At 54.7% G+C, this 20918-nt stretch overlaps 1 protein-coding gene across 2 annotated transcripts in view; it reads left to right on the top strand.

The window, feature by feature from the left end:
* The window catches only part of FAM174B (family with sequence similarity 174 member B), a 243143-nt gene that overhangs the window by 34789 nt on the left and 187436 nt on the right, over nucleotides 1-20918 (top strand). The window lies entirely within an intron of this gene.

Below are 20918 nucleotides of genomic sequence, written 5' to 3'. Positions count from 1 at the left end.
TTCAGTTTCCGGAGAAGGGCCGTCAGTGCTGCGGTGTCCACGGGTTCCCCAGGCCCTGGCTGTCGGGACAGTGCGATGGCCTCTGCAGGAGAGAGGGGGGTGTCTGGGGAGACTGCTGGGGCAAGGGCGTGGTGCAGAGCCTGCCTGTACAACCAGCTGTGCCTCTATTCCCTCTTTCGCACATCCTTTGTTGACTTTCCTCCTGCTCTTCTCCGCCCTGTTTGTCCCTGGGGCGGGCCTGCTTTACCTCTCCCCCCACAGGGTACTCGGGGGCCAGAGCGGTGACTCAGTGGGACCGGCGCCTAGCAGCTGTGTGCCCTCTGAACCTTGGGACGGGAACCCTGTGCGGGGAAGCCGGATTCTTCCGCCTTACACAGAAACCCCGGTGCCGCCTTCCAGGTGCCTTCCACCGGGCCTGGCAGGCGTGGCCGCCAGGAATGACCTTCCAAATTCCAGAGCTTCAGCGCTGCGGGCTCTTAAATAAAAAAAAAAATTAAAAAAAAACAAACCAAAAAACGACCCTTTTGGCATGACCCATGCATGCGTCGGTTTGTTGCGTTGGATGTTTTCTAAGCCGGAGGCCAGCGAGGTGCCTTCTGGTGATCAGGGGCACGGGCACAAGGCCTGGAGGAGGGCAGAGGCGGGGGGCTAAGGGGGAGGCACCTGGTCCTGGTGGTTTAGGGAAAATCTGAGAACGGGAATGGTGCTGGGGGAGAGGTGGGCGTGTGGTGTTTGTGCATATACGTGTAGGCACATCTGGTCATTTCCTGGGAGCTGCCGCGGGGATTTTGGAGAATCTTGGGGGTGTCTCCAGGGAAGAGAGTGTCAGAACGTGCTGGCTTGTTATTGCCTCCTACCTACCTGGCTTGGAGGGGCAGGAACGGGCCAAGTCCAGGCTGGGTCCGCCCGGCCGAGTGAGCACCGGGAAGGAAAGCTGGCTATTTGCTTCCGTCCTCACGTGGTGTCCTTAGATGTTCTGGAGAAGCTGGCGGGGGGGGGCGGGGGGGGGGGGCGGGCGGTCTGCCCTGCTCTTCACGTCTCTTGCAGCTGCAGTCGTCCGGGGCGGTTCTTTCTCCCAGCAGGGCTGCAGGGAAGGTGCCGTGGCGGAGGGTCTCCTGTGGGGTAGGGTCCTGTGGGCACCCAGGGAGGGGCCGGGCTGGGCGTGCGGAGAGGAGGCGTGTTCCAGAGTCGGCAGGAGGCCCCCAGGGTTGGCCGACACCTCACCTAACCTTCTATTTTGGGGGATTCAGTTGGGGGTCAACCCCCGCAGTGCGCCCCCTTCTACACAAAGCAAACCCACCCTTCCCGGTGTGTCGTCGGTACCTACAGAAAGCATGAAGGGAAAGGAGACTCATAATTATCAACCCCTTCCCTCTACCGCCCATGTGTGCTGTCCTGAACGTAGTCATTATATGGCTGTTCTCACGTTGTGGCCGGGGCGGGGGGGGGGGTGTGTGCGAGAAAGTTTGGGGCGTTGTTGCAAAATGACGTGTTGTAAGGAATTGGCACATTGTCCCTGAAAGTCTTGTCTCCCCTCCCTGCCCTGTTCAGTGGGATTCCTGTGTTTGGATACCATTTAAGTGCGATCAGGGGGAGAGGATCCAGAAGAGCAAGGTCCGAGGGAATAGGGTGTGCCCATGCCCCAGACCTGCGGTGAGACTGTGGCAACCATGTCAGCAGAGTGGACATTGGTGGTGTCATTTCCTGAAGAGGGAAGGGGAGGGGAGGAGAGAAGGGGAGGGAAAGGAGTTGGAGAAAAGGGGAGGGCAGGGCAGGGGAGGGGACTCGGCACCGGGCAGTCCTCCCTGATAGAGCCGCCTGCAGCCACTTCCCCCCTGCACACCTCTTCCCAGGGCCCCGGAACCGTGAATTTGCAGGACCCAGTATTCCGTACATTTCTCCCCACTAACAGTTCCCTGGGTCTTCTGAGGGCTCGGGGTTAGGTCTTGTCTTAGGCAATTAGGTGGTTTCATCCTGTGAAACCACCAGGGCCAGGGGTGAGTGAGCTCTGGGGCCTGGGGAGGTGTCTGCTGCAGGCCCCCCCCCCCCACTGCAGACAAAGGGTCCCCCCCAGGAAGCCCCCCAGATGGCTCCTGCTGAGACAGGTGGGGGCCAGGGCTGACCTTGGGCCTGGTGGTAATGGCATCTTGAAACATTCTTGTGATTTTATGAGTGAATTCAAGAGCACTTGATGTGGACTCAAGGGCAGACACACACAGTAGTGAAAACAGGGTCTATTTTGCATGATTTTGGGGAACCAGACAGACTCAGGTGGTTGTGAGCCATACCCTATATTGTTACCCGAGTCTTTGGTCCACCAAGTAGCTGGCTGTGGGTCTCCTTGTAAAGTATACTCAAAATGTGCACCTGGTGAGGTGGAGGGCGCCTGGGTGGCTCGGTCGGTTAAACATCAGGCTCTTGGTTTTGGCTCAGGTCATGATCTCACAGGTTCACGGGTTCGAGCCCCATGTCTGGCTCTGCACTGACAGTGTGGAGCCTGCTTGGGACTCTCTCTCTCCTCTCTCTCTGCCCTCCCCCACTCGCGTGGTCTCCGTATCTCTCAAAATAAATAAACTTAAAAAAAAATGTGCTGAGGTGAGACACTGTTGGGTCTTTTCTGGGTGTGGTTGGTTGGCTTATCTGCAAGCTCCGTCCTCCTGGGGATGGGCTTTCCAGGAGCTTTGCACACAGGACAGGAGCACAGAGAGCTCTAGGGTGTTGGCAAAGCAGGGGGCCTGGAGTCTTGGCCGCGTTATTTAACCTCCAGCCTGTCCTGGGAGCTGGAGGCAGGTAGGCATGTGGGGGGTTCTCCTTAGAGTCTGCAGGAAGACCAGCTGAGGCGTTGAGTGTGGTGTGGCGGGGTTGGGGACTGGAAGGAGGATTGGGAGGCAGACGGACGCACCCGAGTGCGATTCCTGGCCTGGCTGCTGACCAGCTGGGGGATCCTGGCCTCACTCCTCTCAACGGCCATATGAGAGCAAAGCTCCTCTGATTGTTGTGATCAAAGGAATGATCTAGCAAAGCGCACGCTGCAGGTGCCTGGCACAGAGTCACTCAAGACAGTGTCGCTGCTGCCAGCCACGTCACCAGAGGCGTTCGAGTCCCTCCTGTGGGCCAGGTGCGTTTGCATCCACTCTCTTGTTCAGTTCTTTGGAGAGTCCTTTCTGCAGGTGTCCTTCCTGGAACCCACTTGGGGTTCTGCTGTCCTTCCCACGGACCCTGGGCTGTTCCCATCCAGAGCCACACCTCCTCCTCCCGGGATCCCCGTTGGAAAACAAGTCTCCTGTTGGCCTAGTGCCTTAAGAGCCTGGGAGTGCGGCCAACCACGTGGGGAGCCTGGGGATGGTCTTGGTCTTCTAGAGGACCAGGATCAGGAAGGTCTTGTCACTGCGGGGTCTGCTGGTTAAAGGGGACAGATCTTGGGCTGTGAGTCTCCTGGGCTCTCTAGCACTTTCCCCTGAGGGAAGGAGGCAGGGAGCTTCTCTTCAGAGGCCATTGCAGCTTACTCGCGGGATGGCCTAAGACGTCTGAGCTCTGGGTCAAGAACACTGAGAGGCACACGTCCCAGTAGGCACCCCACACTCTGGAAGGCCCCCTTCTGTCTGTGGCCTCTTCACGGGCCCATGACCTTCCCTTTTCAGATCTCACGGTTGAATTCTCTGCCTGAACGTCCCTGGCTTCCGGGCATCCTGCCTGGGCCCCTGGTGTGCCTACACCTTGGCTGAGCAGCTAGGGATGGGGGTGTGCAGGCTGCAGTGTCCACAGGTGTGCACAGGGCCCCTCACGATGCGGACCAGGCGGGGATGCAAGAGAAGGGGAACAGGCTGGGGGCCGGGACCCTCTGCTGAAATCCTGACCTGGACGCAGCAGACGCCGGCAGCGGGTGGGCCCAGTCTGGGGGACTGACACCGGCTGCGCATCGGGGAAAACCGTGTGTGTGGTCTCCATCCTTGTTGTGAGCGTTGTTGTGCAATGTGAGAACCAATGGCGGGGAGACCAGCGGACGCCCACGCGTGATGACGAGCCTGCTCTGGGTGCCCGTGCCGTTAGGATGGACCGTTTGCTAGATTGGAGTCGGGTTCACAAGGGATCTTCCCAGTCTCCTTTTTTTTTTTTTTTTTTTTTTTTGGAAATCAAAGATGTAGTAGGGTTGTGCTTTGACATTGCCACTGTTTTGAGATAGCGTTGTTTTTCTTTATAATGACTCTCTCACTATAAGATGTGAGACTGTTATTGATTCAGCGGGCCTTGACATCAGCCCTTGTTTTCTGATGCCCTCACTCTCCCTCCCAAGTCCCTCGAGGTCTTGGAGGGCAGCTGTGTACTTTTCTCTTATTTTACTTGGAATCACTATCCGTGGAAATAATTGCTGGGCACGTTATGGAATAGAAAGTGAAGAACAATGGAGTTGTATGCTATAGAAATGGGATCATCTCATTTTCATTTGAAAGCTACCCCAGGGGCACATTGCTCTGCCTCGAGAATCCCTCCACGTTCACCCCTCGATCGTGGAGAGGCTGCAAGGTCAGGCAGGCCAGCCTGGGCATGCCCAGCACCTAGCTTGGACCCTTTGGCTGAGGCAGTTCTCAGCTGCCCACACCGTGTGTGTGTGTGTGTGTGTGTGTGTGTGTGTGTGTGTGTGAGGGGTGGGGGAGGGAGGGAGGGAGAGATTTGAATGAGATAAGGTGCATGTGGTGGGTGCCTGATAAATGTGTCATTGTATCACCTGTGCAGCGGGTGTTCAGGGAGCCACAAGGCACGATGGGGGGTCTGCTGGGCCACGGAGGTGAACGGTCCAGACATGCTTCTGTCTTGGAAGGCTGGTAGAGTAGAAGGAAGCGGTTGGCACACAGAGCCCCACCTTGGCCACCCTCTGCTTTACTAAGACATCTGCAACACCAGAGCATCAGCTGCTGTTGGTCGTGCTTTAAACAGCTTCTAGACGCCGTCTTGCGAGCTCAGGCGCTGGAGCCAGACTCGAGTCCTGGTTCTAATATTTACCAGCCACGGGACCTGGGGGGCACTGCTCTGACCTCCCCACGAGCCCCTCTGCTCATCTGTAAAAGGGGCGCAGTGGCACCCGCCTCATCGGGGCGCTGCAAAGTGGGCGTGTCATCAGCACTAATGTGTTCATGTGTCTGGCACCGCTCAAGTAGCTTCTGGTATCCTTTCTGCTCTACAAGCCAGGAACCCGAAGGATGGTAGTGGACGTGCCCAGGTCCAAAGCCCCGAGTGCTGTGCACAGTGCTGCGTCGCTACCCGGTGCTGGGTCTCGGTCCCAGCCCGGGAGGCCACGTTCCAACCAGGGCCTGCTGCCTGGAGGTCCCGCTGCCGCCACACGGTTCCAGAGGCCCAGAGAGGGTGCGGGCCCCTAGGGCTCTCCTGAGGCCGCTTTCTTTCCCCCTGGGCAGGGCGTTCGTGGCCACAGGTGCTCGTGCTTGGGACAGTGGGGTCCACAGGTGTAGCGCCTGGGCAGAGGGGAGAAGGGAGGGTGGGGTGGGGACTGGAGGGTCTGCCTTTACTTGGAAAATCCAGCTCCTCCTCTGGGATGAGAGTGATTTCCTAAAAGCAGAATGAGTTCAGCCTTGGGGACGCAAAGTAGGTTGGAAGGAAGATGGGACCCGGGTAGGGTGTCTTCTTCCTTAACGTCTCCCTCTCTCCATCCTTGCCATGGGCCTTTCAGAGCAGCCGACCTCAGGGTGAGACTGGCCCATCGTCCCAAGGGATCCCACAGCCCCCAGGGGTACTACTTTCTTTCTCGAGGGGCATGCCTATTCCTCAGATGTGGGGGTCTTGCCCAGAATCCAGCTACTCCATTCCATATCTTTTCTGAGCATTTGGGAACTTGTGGATCATGTGTTCCAGTATTGGCTCTGGAACATGTGGGCACCATATAGACATCACCTAGCGCCAGTGTCTTCTCGGCTCACCTAAAATAGGACTTGGAATGTTATGAGAAAACATTTCAGAGCGACTTAAATAGAATTCTGATAAAAAGTGGATTTATTATAAAAGTGATTAAAAAAAAATTGGTGACATTTTGGAAGACAGGCAATTGAAAAGGAGGCAAAATAAGTTAGCCAGGGAATAGTAACCCTCGACATTTTGGTTGTGTTTTCCTCTGAATTTACCCGTCTCCTCCCCTCCCCCACTTCTTCCCTTCTCTCTTTCCCTTCCCTTCCTTCCCTTCCTCTACCCTCCTCTTCAGTCCTTTCTGGCTCCTCTTCTCCCCTCCCCGCCTCCTCACTCCCCTCTTCCCTTTCCCTTCCTTCCTTCCTTCCCTCCATCCATCATTTATCCACTCATCATTTGCAAACATTTATTGAATGCCCACTTATGCCAGGCTCTGTGTTAGTTGGGAGGTTCAAGAAGTTGAGTCTAGAGAAAGAACAGATGTAGGACTTCTGGGATGATGGAGAAGAAAGGGCTGTGACAGGCACTGGGGGCTGGGGTGGGGACTCAGAAGCCCTGACAAGGGAGGGACCAGCTCTGCTTGGATGATGAGTGACCTCTGGACTTGTGTGGGGGTGACCTTCACATTCTTCTTTACAACATTGTGGCATAGCACTGGGTTTTTGCACTCAGTATTATGAGCATTTTTGGTGCTGCTATTATGAGCATTTCTGGCATCCGTAAATATTTAAGACAATTATTTATTAAAAAAATGTTAATGTTTATTTTTGAGAGAGAGAGAGAGAGCATGTGCGCAAGAATGGGAGAGGGGCAGAGAGAGAGAGGGAGACATAGAATCTGAAGCAGCTCCAGGCTCCGAGCTGTCAGCACAGAGCCCGATGCAGGGCTTGAATTCACTTGACTGTGAGATCGTGACCTGAGCTGAAGTTGGACGCTCAACCGACTGAGCCACCCAGGCGCCCCTAGACTCAATACGATGAGTGTTTCCGGTGCGTCCGTAAATAGTTAAGACAATTCTTTAAATGGGAGCCTTAGAATTGGATTTTGTAGGATTGGCACCGAGTGACCCTGTCCCTAACCTCCATTGGCTGAGGAGGGGAGAGGCCCCAGCACCAGGTACAGGGAGCGAGGCCTCTGGGGTCTGCACTGGCCCCCAAGTGGAGCCCAGATAATGGCTAGTTTCCTTTCCTCCTCCTCTTTCCTCCCCTTTATGCCCCTTCCAACTATTTCAGCCTGGCCAAGAGGAGGCTGAAGCCTGTGTGAGTGTGAAACTTGGCCCACCGCTGTCCGTCCTTACCTCTGCGTGACCAGGGGGCTTCGGCTCGCTGCCGGGCCCACAGTCACCACTGGGTTGTGTGTGGTCCTGACCCTCTTCTGTCCTTCCCCTGGTGGACGGCCACTCAGTGGCCATCTGTGCCTCACTGACCGGAGCCCGTGGAGGGTCAGCTGCCGGCCAAGTGGAGCCTGCCCAGGGAGGGCTCTGTGGCGAAAGTGAGCTGAAGCCCCCCAACCCCTCAGAGCTCCGCCAGCCTGTCCCCCTATAGGTATTGCCCCATGAGGAGCGCCCGGTGGTTCTGATGTGCACGCTGGGTTCAGAACCACCAGTCTTCTTGGGCTCTGCCTGGCCCTGAAAACAGCTGTTGTGTGAGGTTGGGATTCCATCTTACCTGTTTTCCATCTAGTTGTCCCTCAGCCACTGACTTGAGACAGTCACCTCTGTGGTAGTATATACTAAGTTCTATGTCAAAGTTTTCTGTTGAAAGCTTTTGCTTAGCTTAGCTCCATGGTGTTGGTAATTGTCCTGGTACTAAGTCCTAGGTCCCACCTGAAGTCTGTGCTAGAGGGTCCCGCACTGCGGAACAGGAGGACATGGGGGGATTTGTCACTTGGGGTCATGGAGTCCAGTGTCCTCGTGCTACATACACTTGAGGAGACTTGGGGTCCTAGAGTTTATGGGAATTCCAACTCTTGCCTCCACAGGAGGGCAAGCTCCCTCTGAGGCCCGGCCACCTGCACCCAGAGCCCTAAGCAAGACTCAGCAGGAGGCCCCTCCTCTTCTTCCAGTTCTTTCTTCTACACCTGTGCCTCATTGTTTTCCCACCCTGTCCAGGCAAGGGTGCCAGGGTGTGTGTGTTGGGGGGGGGGCGGTGACAGTACACCTGACCCGTGTCCCAACTGGGAAGGGTGTGGCCACTGCACTCGGGGCAGAGAGTGGATATGGGCCCATCTATAAAGAACCTCAGATTCACAATGTGGGGCTACCAAAGGGAAGCACCATAAGGTGCTTCCTGAAAGCAGCTCGGTGACCCAAGGGACTCAGGAGTCTGAAAGCCTTGAACTTCGTCCTCAGGGGGACAGAGAAGGACTGGGGAGAGCGGTGGCCCCACCTCACTGGCTGTGCCAACCATGGCTGTGGCTGCTGGGGCTTGGCGGTATATCTCTCAGTCTGGGGGCTGTGCCGGAACGTGCCTGCCCTGGGAGGAGGCAGTGCTGGAGCTGGGTGCTCTGTGTGGGGGTGCCAGAGTCCCCAGAGCGGGGAGATGGCAGCCGGGCCCTGGACTGCCAACAGCCAGGCCAGAGGGCCCCACAGGAGGCCCACTTGGGGACCACTGTGAGGCCCACCAAGGCCAAGGCCACACAGCCTTGAAGACGCGTGAGAACTCGGAGGCCTGTGGCCTGACTCTGCATTTCCAATAAGCTCCCCGGGGAGGCCGGAGGTACCGGTCCAGGGAACCACATCCTGAAGAGCAAGGGTTTAGCTTGCTTTTTTCCTGTACCCTGCTTCATTGTCACTCCTCGACTTTCTGAGGTCACCTCTGACCTGCCCCCTCTTCCACAATGGTCCCCAGAGACAATGATGCCCTCTGTATTAGAATCTCACGGAGGTCCTAGCCAGACGGTCCCACGTGCCGACTCCAAAGACCATCCCTGATACCGAGGCCCGGCGCCCTGCAGGAGGGCCGGGAGCAGGGACTTGAATGGGGTGATGGCTTCCTTCCCATGCCCATGAGGGCCACCTTGTTTGGAGGAACGGGGTTTCCAGGATGGAAACCATCCTGGATGGCTGGTGCCAGGAAGATGGCCCTGATGTCTGAGAAGCAGCCCAGTAGGAGGGTTGGTTGCCAAAGCACATGAACATGTGGCTTTTTCTCCTGAGCAGAAAAGACTTAAGAAACAAAACAAAGCCACTATACTACAGTTTCCTTTCCTTCTCAGCAACCTACAAGTGAAAAAAAAAAAAAAAGCTCCCATTCAGAAGCGAGAAGGTCTAAGCCCTTGAGAGCCCATTGGACACTAAAGGCTGGGTTGTCACAGAGAAGATCTCACCTTGGCGTCCCAGCCGGGTCCCGGCACCCTCCCAAGTGTGACACAGGCAGGTGTCAGGCAAAACGGGCCACGGCTGGGACCTGCAGTCATCGGGTATGGCAGGGACAGATCAGTGCTTTTGGGGGGGCGGGGAATCTGTCAGCGCCGGGGGTGGGGGGAGGCTGGGCTGGGGGCAGGGGAGGATTCAAACGTAAAAAGACGTTGCCAGACGCTCGCTCGCCTGGGTGGCCGAAGAGCTCACTTTTGGGAGAGAAAGATGGCGAATGGGGCAGTTTCCCACTGTCCAGGGAAATGATGAGCATGGAGAGGAGGAATAGAGCAGAGTATTTGGAAACTAACCAGGCGGTGACACAAAGTGGCCCGGGGAAGAAATAGATGCAGAGGAAAGAGAAAGAGAAAGTGCCCGGAAAACTTCAGTCGCAGTAGATAAAAGGTTACAGGTTCGAACTTTGCAAGTGGAGGTAGAGGGTCAGGAGGCTCGTGCCAGAGGCTGGCAAACTTGTCTCTTTGGGAGATCTTCAACGTTTTCAGCGTTTTGGTGGGGGGGGGGGTGGTGGTGGTGAGAATTTCAGACGTTTGCCCCTGGGGTACTGCAGATATATATGTTCAGGGCTTCCTTTGCGCCTGAGTGTCAGAGAAAAGGCAAATGGGCAGACAGTGGGGTCAGGAGGACAGCAGGGTGGTGGGCCCCCGGCCTGACCCCCAGAAGAAGTGAGCGACGAGGAGGGGAGGGCTGCCTGTTTCACCTGCCGGTGCTGCAGGCTGGGTGTGTGAGTGTGCCCAGTGGGCATTTGGGGGCAGCGCATGTCTCTGTCCAGTGAGACGCAGATGCCTTTCCTAGGGCAGGAAGATGGCCTGAAGCCTCTGTGCACTTGAGAAGACAGAGAATGTGTTATGGAAGTCTGCATTTGAGAAAAGCAGTGTGAGTCAAGGTTTCCTTGCCTCCCTCCCTCCCTCCCTCCCTCCCGTGTGTGCTCACCTGGAGCATTTGCCAGCCGGTGCTCCCCAAGCCCCACCTGCATCTCGCCAGGGTCCCCCGGGGTTCCAGACCTCTCCCCAGCATCAAGGTCGTCCGCATCATCTTTGATTCAATGTCTGCCCTCCTCCCCTCCTCTTCCCTCCCTGCCTCCAGCCAGCTGCTCGCTGTGGGTTCTCGGGTTCTCATCACTTCCTCACCTCCCCCGCCATTGTTGGCCTTGGTGGCCCTCCTCCCCTCCAGGCCCTCCTTCCCACAGTCTGAGCTCCTGTGGAGTCTCCTAGCAGCTCTCTGAGAGACCCTGGGGCAGAGCCTGGGGGGCTGAAGCCCAAACACCACCCTTGGGGGGTGGTCTCAGGCACTCTCTGACCCAAGTGCTTCTGTGGTCAATAAAGCTTCACTGCCTCCCCATTGCCAACAGATTAAAAGTCCAAACTCTTTAACTTAGCTTAGGAGTCTCTCCGAAGGCTGCTCCGTCTTCTGCCGGGACCCCCCTTGCCCCCGCCCCCTGCCTGTCCCTGAACAGCCCTTTCGTCAGTGCCCTTGTGCAGCTGTGTCCTCAGAGGTTCCGCGCCATGTCACCTGCACGGCCCCGCCCCCCAGTCAAGGTCCAGTTCCAGCCCCACTTTTACGTGGTGCCGTGGCCTACCAACCCACGGCCCTGTCTCCCCAGAGCTTTATTCTCTGAGGTGTCCAGGCCCCGGTGAGATTTAAGGTCTAAGGAGCTCAGGCAGGCACAATCCCGCCGTCGTGGGCTTTCTTTGGAGGCCTGGGGGCCTGTGACCATGGGGTCGTCTTTGCCTCCTGATTTTTGCCTTCTGTACATCTACGCTCCCCTCGCCACATCACCCTGGGTGTCAGGTGCAATCAAAACTCTATCACATAAGAGACGTGGAGGCAGCGTTTGGGTTTTCTGGAGGACGTGGGCGTGTTCCTGAGAGGCCTTGCCTTGTGCACCGCAAACACATGCACACACTTTTACAAGGGTGCCTTGGACGTTCCTGCCTGTAAGCATTCTTTCTGTCCCCCATCCCTGCCACTGGAATGTTCCCTTGGCCCCAGGCCAGCGGCGTCCAGCCTCCTACTCTTGCCAAGGACACTCTTTTTACTTGCCCTCTTGCCTCGCCCTGCTTACTCCTCCCATCCCATCACCCCCCCACAACCCCCAACCAAAAAATCCCAAATCCCCCTGCTTGTCCCCGTGCAGTAGTGGGTTCACCCTGTTCCCTGTGCCCTCAGGCTCTGGGGCCCTCACCTTCTACCACAAGGACTGATCAAACCCTTTCCCACGTGCCCCTCCCCCCGCCCATATCATTACTTCTCTAGGGAGGTGTCACAGCTATTCCTGCCCTCCTCCCCCCTCTTCCCTCCCCAGGCACTTGTTGATGTATCTGTGACATCATCAGAGAACACTCACTGGCCCCGCCTTCCCCGTGAGGCTCCCTCCAGCTTCCAGGCGGACACAGACTGTTAATTCTCTTTGTGCTCAGTACGGGGTCTCCCACTGGGACCAGTGAGGCAGTGACCCCTTTTGATAGCGACAATGACGGTAGTATGAGGACGTTGCCGGTAAATGGATTTGGGAGTGTTTTTAAAATGGAAAAGAGTCGAGCGGCACTGTCCTAGAAGAGTCTACTCTAAAAGCGCCGGAGGACACAGGCGCCTGAAAAGTCTCGTACAAAAGGAGACAAAAGAAGAGGAAAATGAAGGGAGATAAGGAGAAGGGCTCCCAGTGTTCCTGGAGGAGGAGGAAGTCGTCACTGAAGCAAAGGCCGGGGGAAGGCCTGTAGCTGGCTGTTCAGAGTCTCCGGGCTTCACAGGAAATGCTGTGATTTCATTCATTTGCTTGGGGAAAAAATTAAAATAAAAAACCCCCCACCAAAACAACAACAACAAAAAACCAAACGGCTGAGCCCTCCTCTGTGCTAGGCAGTGTTCTGGGAACTGTGAACACCCTCGTGGACATAACAGTCTTGGCTTGGGTGTCTGTGGAATTCGTACTAAGCGAAGTCAGACGTCAAGCGGATGAAAGTCCCCCGTTGTTGGGAGAGTTCTAAGGGGTGGGAGCGGTGGTGGGCCCTCAACTGGATCCGAAGGGGCAGGAAGGGATGGGGATGGGACAAGGGAGGCCTGGGAGTGAGCCTCAGGAGAAATGGCCAAGGGGTGGGATGTGTCCTGGAGCCCATCGAAGAGGGGTACTTTCCTCTCAAAGAGGCTGAGCCCTTTTCCCAGTGTTAGACATCCTCCCCCGGCAGGGCCACCTGCTTCCCAAGAAACCCTCCTGGCTCCTTGCAAAGAACACTGGGGGAAAAGATGGTGATGGGTTTTAGTGGTTTCAGTTTTCTAAGTGTTTGCATTTCTCTTATGGAGAAGGGGCCTCCTTCATGCACACAGCTCTGAGGTCAAAGAGAACCTGCATCTGGGTCCAGCTTCATCCCAGAAAAGGGCACAGTGAGGGCTCGTGACAGCATGGGGAGCGGTCAGGTAGGTTTCTGCCCCGTGGGGCGGGCACTCCAGTGTCCTTGTGAGGTGACCTCCATGTCCTTCTCAGGGAGGTGGCCTGCCAGGAGTTCCCGCATTTCAAGGATGGCTCTTCCTGCGTATGAATGATTTGAGGCCTAGGGTGACGTTAACCTTCTTCCAGAGAAGACTTTCCCTGCTTTTCTGACAGACACTTGCTGGCAGTATGAGAGCCGGGGCCACCATCATGCAGGCTCGAGGCCTGAGTCAACCAGAGGGCACGGAGTGAAGCCACAGGCCCACGGAGGGCTGGCTCAGTTCTGGTTTTCCTTTGCTCTGGGGGTGTACGCCTTCAGGGTAGTGGTTGGCGAAGGGGAAGGGGTGCTCAGTAGGGCCCCAGACTGTGGTGGGCGCTGGGCGGTGACTTTTGCCCACGAGCCCATCGGAATCACAGCTTAGTTTCTAAGCAGATTCATCTGGATCCCAGTGCCCTCGAGGCAAGAGCAGATTTGAGAGCTGGGTTTTGCGTTCTGGGTTTTCTTCTCTGCGACTCTGCTCATCAATTCCTCACTAGCTTGTCATCTCTTTGATGCCTTTAAAAAGAGTCTTTCTCTTATAATATCCTATCTGTTTTTTAATTTAAAAAAGAATAACTTTTTTGGGGGGGGTATGTTTTCAGTGACCTGATGGGCCATTTCCAGAAACAGAAGTCTTAGTTACTTCTCTAGGCTCCTCTTTGCCGGTGGGAAGTTTCATCCAGCAGAGCTCTTTGTGGGGTGGGTGCGGGGTGGGGGGGGGGGTGTGGAGGTGGGAGGTGGGAGTCGGGCGGTGGGGAGTGGGGAAAGGCAGAGAAAGGCCGGCTGGGCTCTAGGGCAGGCAGACAAGGCAGGCGCATCCGGGCCTTTGGAGCAGGAAGAGCTCAGAGGCACAGCCTCGTCCGAAGCTCCCAGGAAGGCTTGGAGGGTCCGGCATCTGGGCCACCCGAAGGGAGCCTCCAGAACCGGCACCTTCGTTCACCAGCTGGCAAGTCTGTGTTTCTCTAAGGGGTTTGGGGCATGAGGACCACCCACAAGGAGAGAGGAGGCAGGAGTGCTGGATAAGCCTGCAGACCTTGGGAGGATCCAGAAGAGAGATCAAATTGCATGCAGATACAAAGAGCCCGCATACTTGTAGGGGACCCCTGCCGAGGCCGTTCGGTAGGATAGTCCACGTTTTTTCTGAACTTAGGCATTGGTATAGAAAAAGAGGCCTAAGTGGAAATCAAATGACATTTACATTTCTTCACATTCGCCTCGATTCTTTTTTCATCCGTGTATGTATTTTACATAGATAAAAGTACATACATACATATGTATATACAGCGCCTTCTGACAGTGGCCCGCTTCTGCCCTGCTCATGGGTGCCTGTGCCAGTGACCCCCTATTTGGCCTGGAGCCCATCGCATTTAGATCTCTCTTTTTATAAATATCTAATAAGGAAGAAGACAGAGGCCAATGGGGATGCTGGATCCAGAGGGTCTGGCTGACAGCTGGGTGCTCAGGGGCTGGACATACCCAGGGAGCCCCGGGGACAGGAGCTGAGTGTAGGTTTTTTTTTTCCTTCTGTTTGGAGTGAAATGCCATGCGCGCTGCAACAGTAAGCCATCTCTGCAAACCCCTACCCTTCGTGCAAATTTCTAAAATCCTTTGCAGGCATGGTTTAATTACATTTGGAGGCTCCTGTCATCTCTTGGTCCTGCGGCATGCTGGGGGCATAAGTGGGTTTCCTGAGGACCACACTCTCACTTAACCCTTCTCTCCAGGGCGTGTATGTAGCTTCCAAGTTCCCATCATTATTAATGCGTTCAAGAACATCCTTTTTCAGGTGTATTGCGACGCCTCCTGCCATCACTTCTAAGGGTTAATTCCTGGAAGTGGGTCACGGAGGGCAAAGATTCTTGGTATATTTGATAGTCGTTTTGCCTTTACCAGGAGTTGCTACCAGTCAGTACCTCAAGAAGCCACATACGATGATGTAAATCTTGCCCAAGTGGCCCCACCCCCCGCCCCTGTTAACGTACCTTGTCCTGATTCCACACTTCCCAGCCCTAAGGTAGACTCCAGATGCATCCTGGAGACAGCCCAGGAGGGGAGAGGAGAGGTCCAGGGTGATGGAGGAGACTCTAGACCTCAGAGGATCGGAGAGGAGGGGGCAGATACCAGGGAGGTGTGTCTGCAGGACCTGCTGGTGTCCCCTGGGACAGAAGTCTTCCTCTTTTTTTCTAATGATCACCCTTGGCCTTGGAGTTTATCAGTTTTGGATACCCAGGAAAACCAGGCTTCTGAGCTTGCAGGGGCTGGGTTGAGGGAGGTCCTCCACTTTCCTGCTGTCCTCCCGTGGTCTCTAGGGAGAAACGTGCACCTTGGTGGTGAGCCAGCTGGCCTTTCTGGCATCCAGCTTGGGCAGCCTAGCTGGCAGGGGCTCTCTTCAACTACATAATTCCACACGTCTACTTTCGGTCAGTAAGGAACCCATCTTGATTCATTCATTCATTCATTCATTCCACAAATATTTACTGAGCACCTACCATGTGCCAAGTCCAATTTTGGGCACTGGGGACACACTGATCTACAAAACACACCCAAAACCCTACACCTGTGTAGGCTTCACAATCTCAGGAATGTTTTAGAATCCCTCTCCTCCCAGTCACCCCCTGCACCCCCAGATTTATTTGTTCCTGAACCAGCACGGTCCCCGCTCTAGGACTTGTATTTGTCAGCCCAGGTGCATGGAGTTTCTTTAACTTCCATCACTAACCTTTTGGGGCTGGGTAGTTCCCTCCGTGGGGCAGAGCAGAGCTCCATGCTGGCACCAGCAGGCTTTTGCCAAAGGAGGAATTCAAGCTGGGGGGTGGGCTGCGAGGGGGCCAGATGCAGCCCGTGGCACATTGCCTGGGACTCAGAGGTCAGCTAAGGGAGTGACGGCAGAAGCTTTAAGCTTGAATGTCAGGACCCCAGGTCGTGGCATTGCTGGGGTTTTGAGGTCTATCTTCAGAAGACCGTAGCAATTGAAACAAGACTTGATCCAGTTACGGTATCTTCTGGATACTTTCATTTGCATTTTCTTTCCAGTACATGGATTAAGAAATGGGATGTATAACATATTTGCATGATTGCAATTTAGCACTTCTCAAAACACGTACGTGACCGAGCTCCCCTACGACGCGCAAGTCACCAGCAGGCTGCCACCATGAATACAGCGGTTAGTTGAGGGCCTTCCCCATTGCGAGCACATTTTGGGATATTTTACTTGGGAATTGGGGAGAGAGTATATATCAGGTTCTGCCGTGCAACATGTCAACAACGCGCTTTGCGTGTGCTTAAAAACATAAACTCTAAAAGCATCCTGGAGGGTTCAGGAAGACATCTTAGCCACTGACAGCCAGGCCTCCGTCCCCAGCCCAGGTACCGCTTTAGGTTCCTACTGGTCATGATTGGTGCTGTGCTGACAGCGGTAGTTTTCTTCCTAAGACACAATTCTCCTCTAAAGGACAATTCTAAGGGTGGAGGGAAAGCACCGTCCCTCCTTCCAGAACACCTTGGGTTTTCTCTTTTAGACACAACATTTGCATGATGTCAGTATCCTCCAGGCCTGCAGAAAGAGCTCGGTAGGTGAGAACCCGTTGGGTGGCTGTATTTGATTGCTTTTCTGGAGCCCAGTAAAGGGTACCGTTGTTTCTAGGAGGCCACTTCTTCCATTTTGTATCCAGCTCCCTTTCTAAGAGTTGGGTTTACCTGGCAGGGGGGACTCTCGGGGTATGTTTGTTGAATTGAAAAGCAATCCTCAATTAGACACCTCCTTGGAACTGGCTGCCAACTCTGTCTTCAAATTCAAATGGAGATATACAAAGCTAAAGTTGACATCTCCAAAATGTTTTAGGGCAAGTTTATGAATGTGTAACCCTTCATTTAAATTGCCACCTAATTTTCTCTTTCCCTAAGTTATCAATACCCAGAATTGTAAGTAATTGAGTTTCATTAACCATTCTTGAGTCACTTGTTTGACTGATAAAGGAAAACTCAGATCTTTGAGATTATGTTAGGGTAGGCCAAAGTGCTCTTAACAAATAGACCCAAGATACAATAGAGCTCAAGGGCAAGAGACGTTTCTTTCTTTCTCACCTAATAGTCCAGGCACATGTCCTGGATGGTTGGAGATGGGGCAGAAAGTATACTGCTCTGTGCATTCCTATAGGACCCACACGGAGAGTGGCTCTGCCATTTTCAACAAGTGGCTTCCAGGGTTGCTATTCTGGTCATCATCACTCCAGCTCATGGGATGTGGGAGCGTATAATGCTTTTCTGGGCTACCTGGAAGTCATCCACACCTTCTTTCCACACTGGAAAGAACGCAGCCCCATGGCTGTGCCTATCGACCGTGACAGGGAAATGGTGAGAGCTGGTCAACCAGACACCTGACAGTCTTGGAAATGGAGGATGGATTTGGGAGGGAGTAGAGAGATTCGCCAATCTGGGATCTGGAAGAGATCGTCGGGATCTCCTTGTCTGATGGCCAACCCAGCACAAGCATAAATCTCCCCGCTCACAGAGCTGTGCTGCCGTCATGTATCTAAGCTGACTTTCTGATCTAGGACGTTGAGGAACACTAGACATTGAGTCTACAGGAAGAAAACAGGAAGGGTCTCTCTCAGACACAGGCTTTTGTCACTTGACAAAAATATGACACGGAGGAGGGAGAAGCGACTTGCACGGGAAGCCCATCTTTTGTGGTCCTGGGGGACTGGGATGGTGCCATATAGTCTTTCCCTTTGGTGTGGCCACCCTCTCTTCCCCTCAAATTCCTTCTCCCCTCACACCACCCCCTGTCACAGCACCCCCAGTCATCCCGCCCAGCTCCCACCCCCTAGACGCCTAGCTTGGCCTCTTGCAGGCACTCATACATGGCTTGGATTGCTGTCTTCCCTGTGGCATTGTAAGCTCTGTGAGCATTTGGAATCTGTCTTGTTTCCTTGTTTCCTTGGGCTTGAGTGCAGTGTAGTGAGTATTCTGTAAACACTTGTAGACAGTGGCATTTATAAGAACTTGGGGGACGCTGCAGTGACTTGAGTCGGATGGAGATGAAAGTGACTCTTGGATGTCAGGGATGGACCACACCCCTCCTGCGGCCCAGACCCTGGTGGCTTGGAGCAGAAGAGGAGAGAACAAAAGGAAAGGCTTCTGACCTGGCTCAGCAGCAGTGAACCCAGCTCTGGCAGGGTCAGATCCTAGCGGGCAGCGCCCTGAGGCTCGGGGCCGTCTGGACCATGCCAGGGTGCTGGCGGTCTGAGGGATGCCACTGGAGACTCGACTACCATGTTCCTGGAAACACTAGGCTCAATGGTTAGGACAATAGCTTCCCAGAGCTGGGGATGCGAGGCAAGGCAAGGATACTGAGAATGGACCGCAGCCCAAAGCAGGGCTTTGTGTGGGAGGGCTTTGGGGCACTTCACCCACCTTCCCTGCTTCAGTCCCCCAGGGATCTTTCCGAAGATGCTTGTAGGGGTACAGGGAGAGGGAATCACTAATCTCTTGTATCCCTTGTGAAAAGATATCAGGTGAGCTCAATCTTGCCCTCTCCCAGCTGGAGTTTAAAGGAGTCCCAGCTGCTCCTAAACTCTGGTCATTTAGGGACGGGTGAATGGAGCCTGGGAGCCCAGGATTCCCCGAGGGATATCCCGTGGGGTAGTCTTTGTCTTTCCCCAGCAGGGAGGAGGAGGGGTGCCTGGCATCGAGAATGGGAAAAGCCTAGAAAATACAGGTGCCTATGCTTCTGCCGTGCAGATTGAGCCCTGACCTGGATATGAGACATACCTCGAAGCAGTTTCCCTCCGAGATTCCCTCTCCACTCCTACCCCTGGCATCTTTCCTACAGGCACCAGCCCATCACCCCCCCCCCCCCCCAGGGCCCCCCTTAACCTAAAAGTGCCAGGTGCTTACTATGACCTAGCACGGAGAAACAGAGAAGGAGGGGAGGCCCGTCACCAAAGCCTTCCAATTCGGATGGTTCCTCTCCAACACCTGATGGGAGGCTGTCAGGGTGCCCGGGGGCCTTAAACTGCCAGCTGCCAGCCAACAGTGAGTCATGAAATGGTTTAGTGGGTCTTGAACAACATCAAAACCGTAAGAGAAAATATCAGTGTGTACTACACGTACTGGGGTAAGTACTGTTTTGTGAAACTTACGCTTCCTCTTGGAGTGCACCCGTGGGTGTGATGGGTACCCACATCATAGGCGCTTCTTACTGTGGTCCGGGGTCACTCCTGGAGTGAATCTCAGCCGACCCCGACTAATCCTGGAGTCGTGCAGAGTGAGCCCAGAATGGCGTGTGGGGAAGGTCCCAGAGGAAGGGGGGAGCCTTTCCATCTGCTTCCTGGGCTAGCTGTGGAATGCCCCCCCGGTGCCCCCTTACCCCTCGAACATCTAAGGTCGCTGGACCCAGCCTTTCTGGGCCTGAGGGACCGCCCTGAGCCTCAGGCCCCATCACTTCTTGGAGCAAGTCTTGCCACGTGTACTTGGGCATTTGACTGAAAGGGATTCGGCAGTTAGCTGTGAAAGTATAAACGACATGTCCGGGCTTTTCTTCATCTCTAGAATCCTGTGCATTTCTGAGATGCCCAGACTGGAAGAAGAGGGGTTTGCCTGCTGCCGCTTGGAAGAAAGAGGAGGAGGGGGTTGGCCTGCCTGCCTCCTGCCCCTGCCCCCACCGCCCCAAGCCTCCCTCCTTTCTCCCTCCACAGGCAGGGGCAGATTGGAACAGGGCAGCCTTTGGGGAGCTGGAACCCTCCTCCGGGTAGGTGAGGCCCCCAGGGGCCCAGAAATATCCTACTGGGGCTGGGAACAGCGTTGGGGGTGGGAGGGGTCATCCAGGACCAGAGTTCATGGTTTCTGTCCGAGAGAGACAGCTGTGGCTAGCCGCAGATACAGGAGTAAAAAAGCAAAAAGGCGAAGTGACCAGAGACGGGTCCTCAAGGGAGGGGGATTCTAGGGGTTTCTCTAAGAGTCCAGACTGAGAGGCATGGATCTCCGCCCCCTCGCCCATGTGAGGGAGAGGCAGATGAAGCAAAAGAGAAGAAAAACAACTCCTGAGGAAGAGTCACTTCAAGGGAAGGCTGCCCTCCCTTAGGGGTGGGGACAGTTCCCCCCGGGGGCCCGTGGCTGCCTAGGCTGCATGCACTCAGGTAGATGAGCATATGACGACTAAACCTCAAACTCCTTCTAGCTGCTTCTCGCTGTGGGTGCTTTCTCTGGGTTTAATCTGGGGATTCAGAGGAATGGCAGGGAGAAGGGAATATCAGTCAGCTGGCAATGCCAAAGAAACTTCCAAGGCTTTCCACAGACTGGCTTAGCACTTGAAGACTCTTTCCTGTTCTGATTTGAGCTTCTCAATCTTTCCTATTGTTTTTCTCATTAAAAAAACCAACCCTGTTCCCACTTCCCACTGATGGTTCAGACCATGCAATTCCTGCCTGTGGCCATGGCCACTCCAGTCATCTGAATGTCTGTTGCGGCCTTTCCATCAGGCCTGGGGCCAGGGGCCCTCTTCCCCTTCCCAGCCCATCACAGTGGATCCTGTGCAATTACACTGGGCTCCTGTTCTATTGCCCCCTCTTGTTCTGGCCTGCATTTAAATCTTGTTGTTTAAAGCTCCTGACTATGAAATAATACCTACTTTCTGCAGAAAATACAAAGAACGCAGAAACGTATAAAGAGGAAAAAGTCATCCACAGCCCCTTCCTCTGACATAGCCACCCCGTACATCAGGGTGGGTTTGTTGCCCGTCTTTCTTCTATGTGTCCATCTATTTTATGTGATGGTTCTTTGAAACTCATGTCATGCTGTCAATGTAGTTTCTCACTTTAGCCCGTTAAGATTATAAAACAAATATTTTCCCATCAGGGTTCTTTCCAAACCTGATGGTTCACAACCACACAATATCCCATTCAATGAGGAAACACCGTTAATTCCATCGTTGGTAGTTTCCAAAAAGGTTGTGCTCATTGGCAGTCCCATTAGCAGAGTAGGACGGTGCCCACATCACTTCCTGTGTCACTATAGTGTCTTGAGAAGCAGGCACCCAGATGCATTTGGATGGGGGTGATGCCAGTGTGAAGGGGAAGGTGAGGAGGGGGGCAGGGCCAGCAGAAGAGCCTTCAGACGGAAATTTGGGAAGGCGAGAGAGGAAAGGGTAGTGTAGAAGTGGCTCA

Source organism: Prionailurus viverrinus, chromosome B3 (assembly GCF_022837055.1).
Source record: "Prionailurus viverrinus isolate Anna chromosome B3, UM_Priviv_1.0, whole genome shotgun sequence".
Lineage (NCBI taxonomy): Eukaryota > Metazoa > Chordata > Mammalia > Carnivora > Felidae > Prionailurus > Prionailurus viverrinus.
The sequence above is the reverse complement of the archived record's forward strand: the minus strand, read 5'-3'. Positions and strand labels throughout refer to the sequence as shown.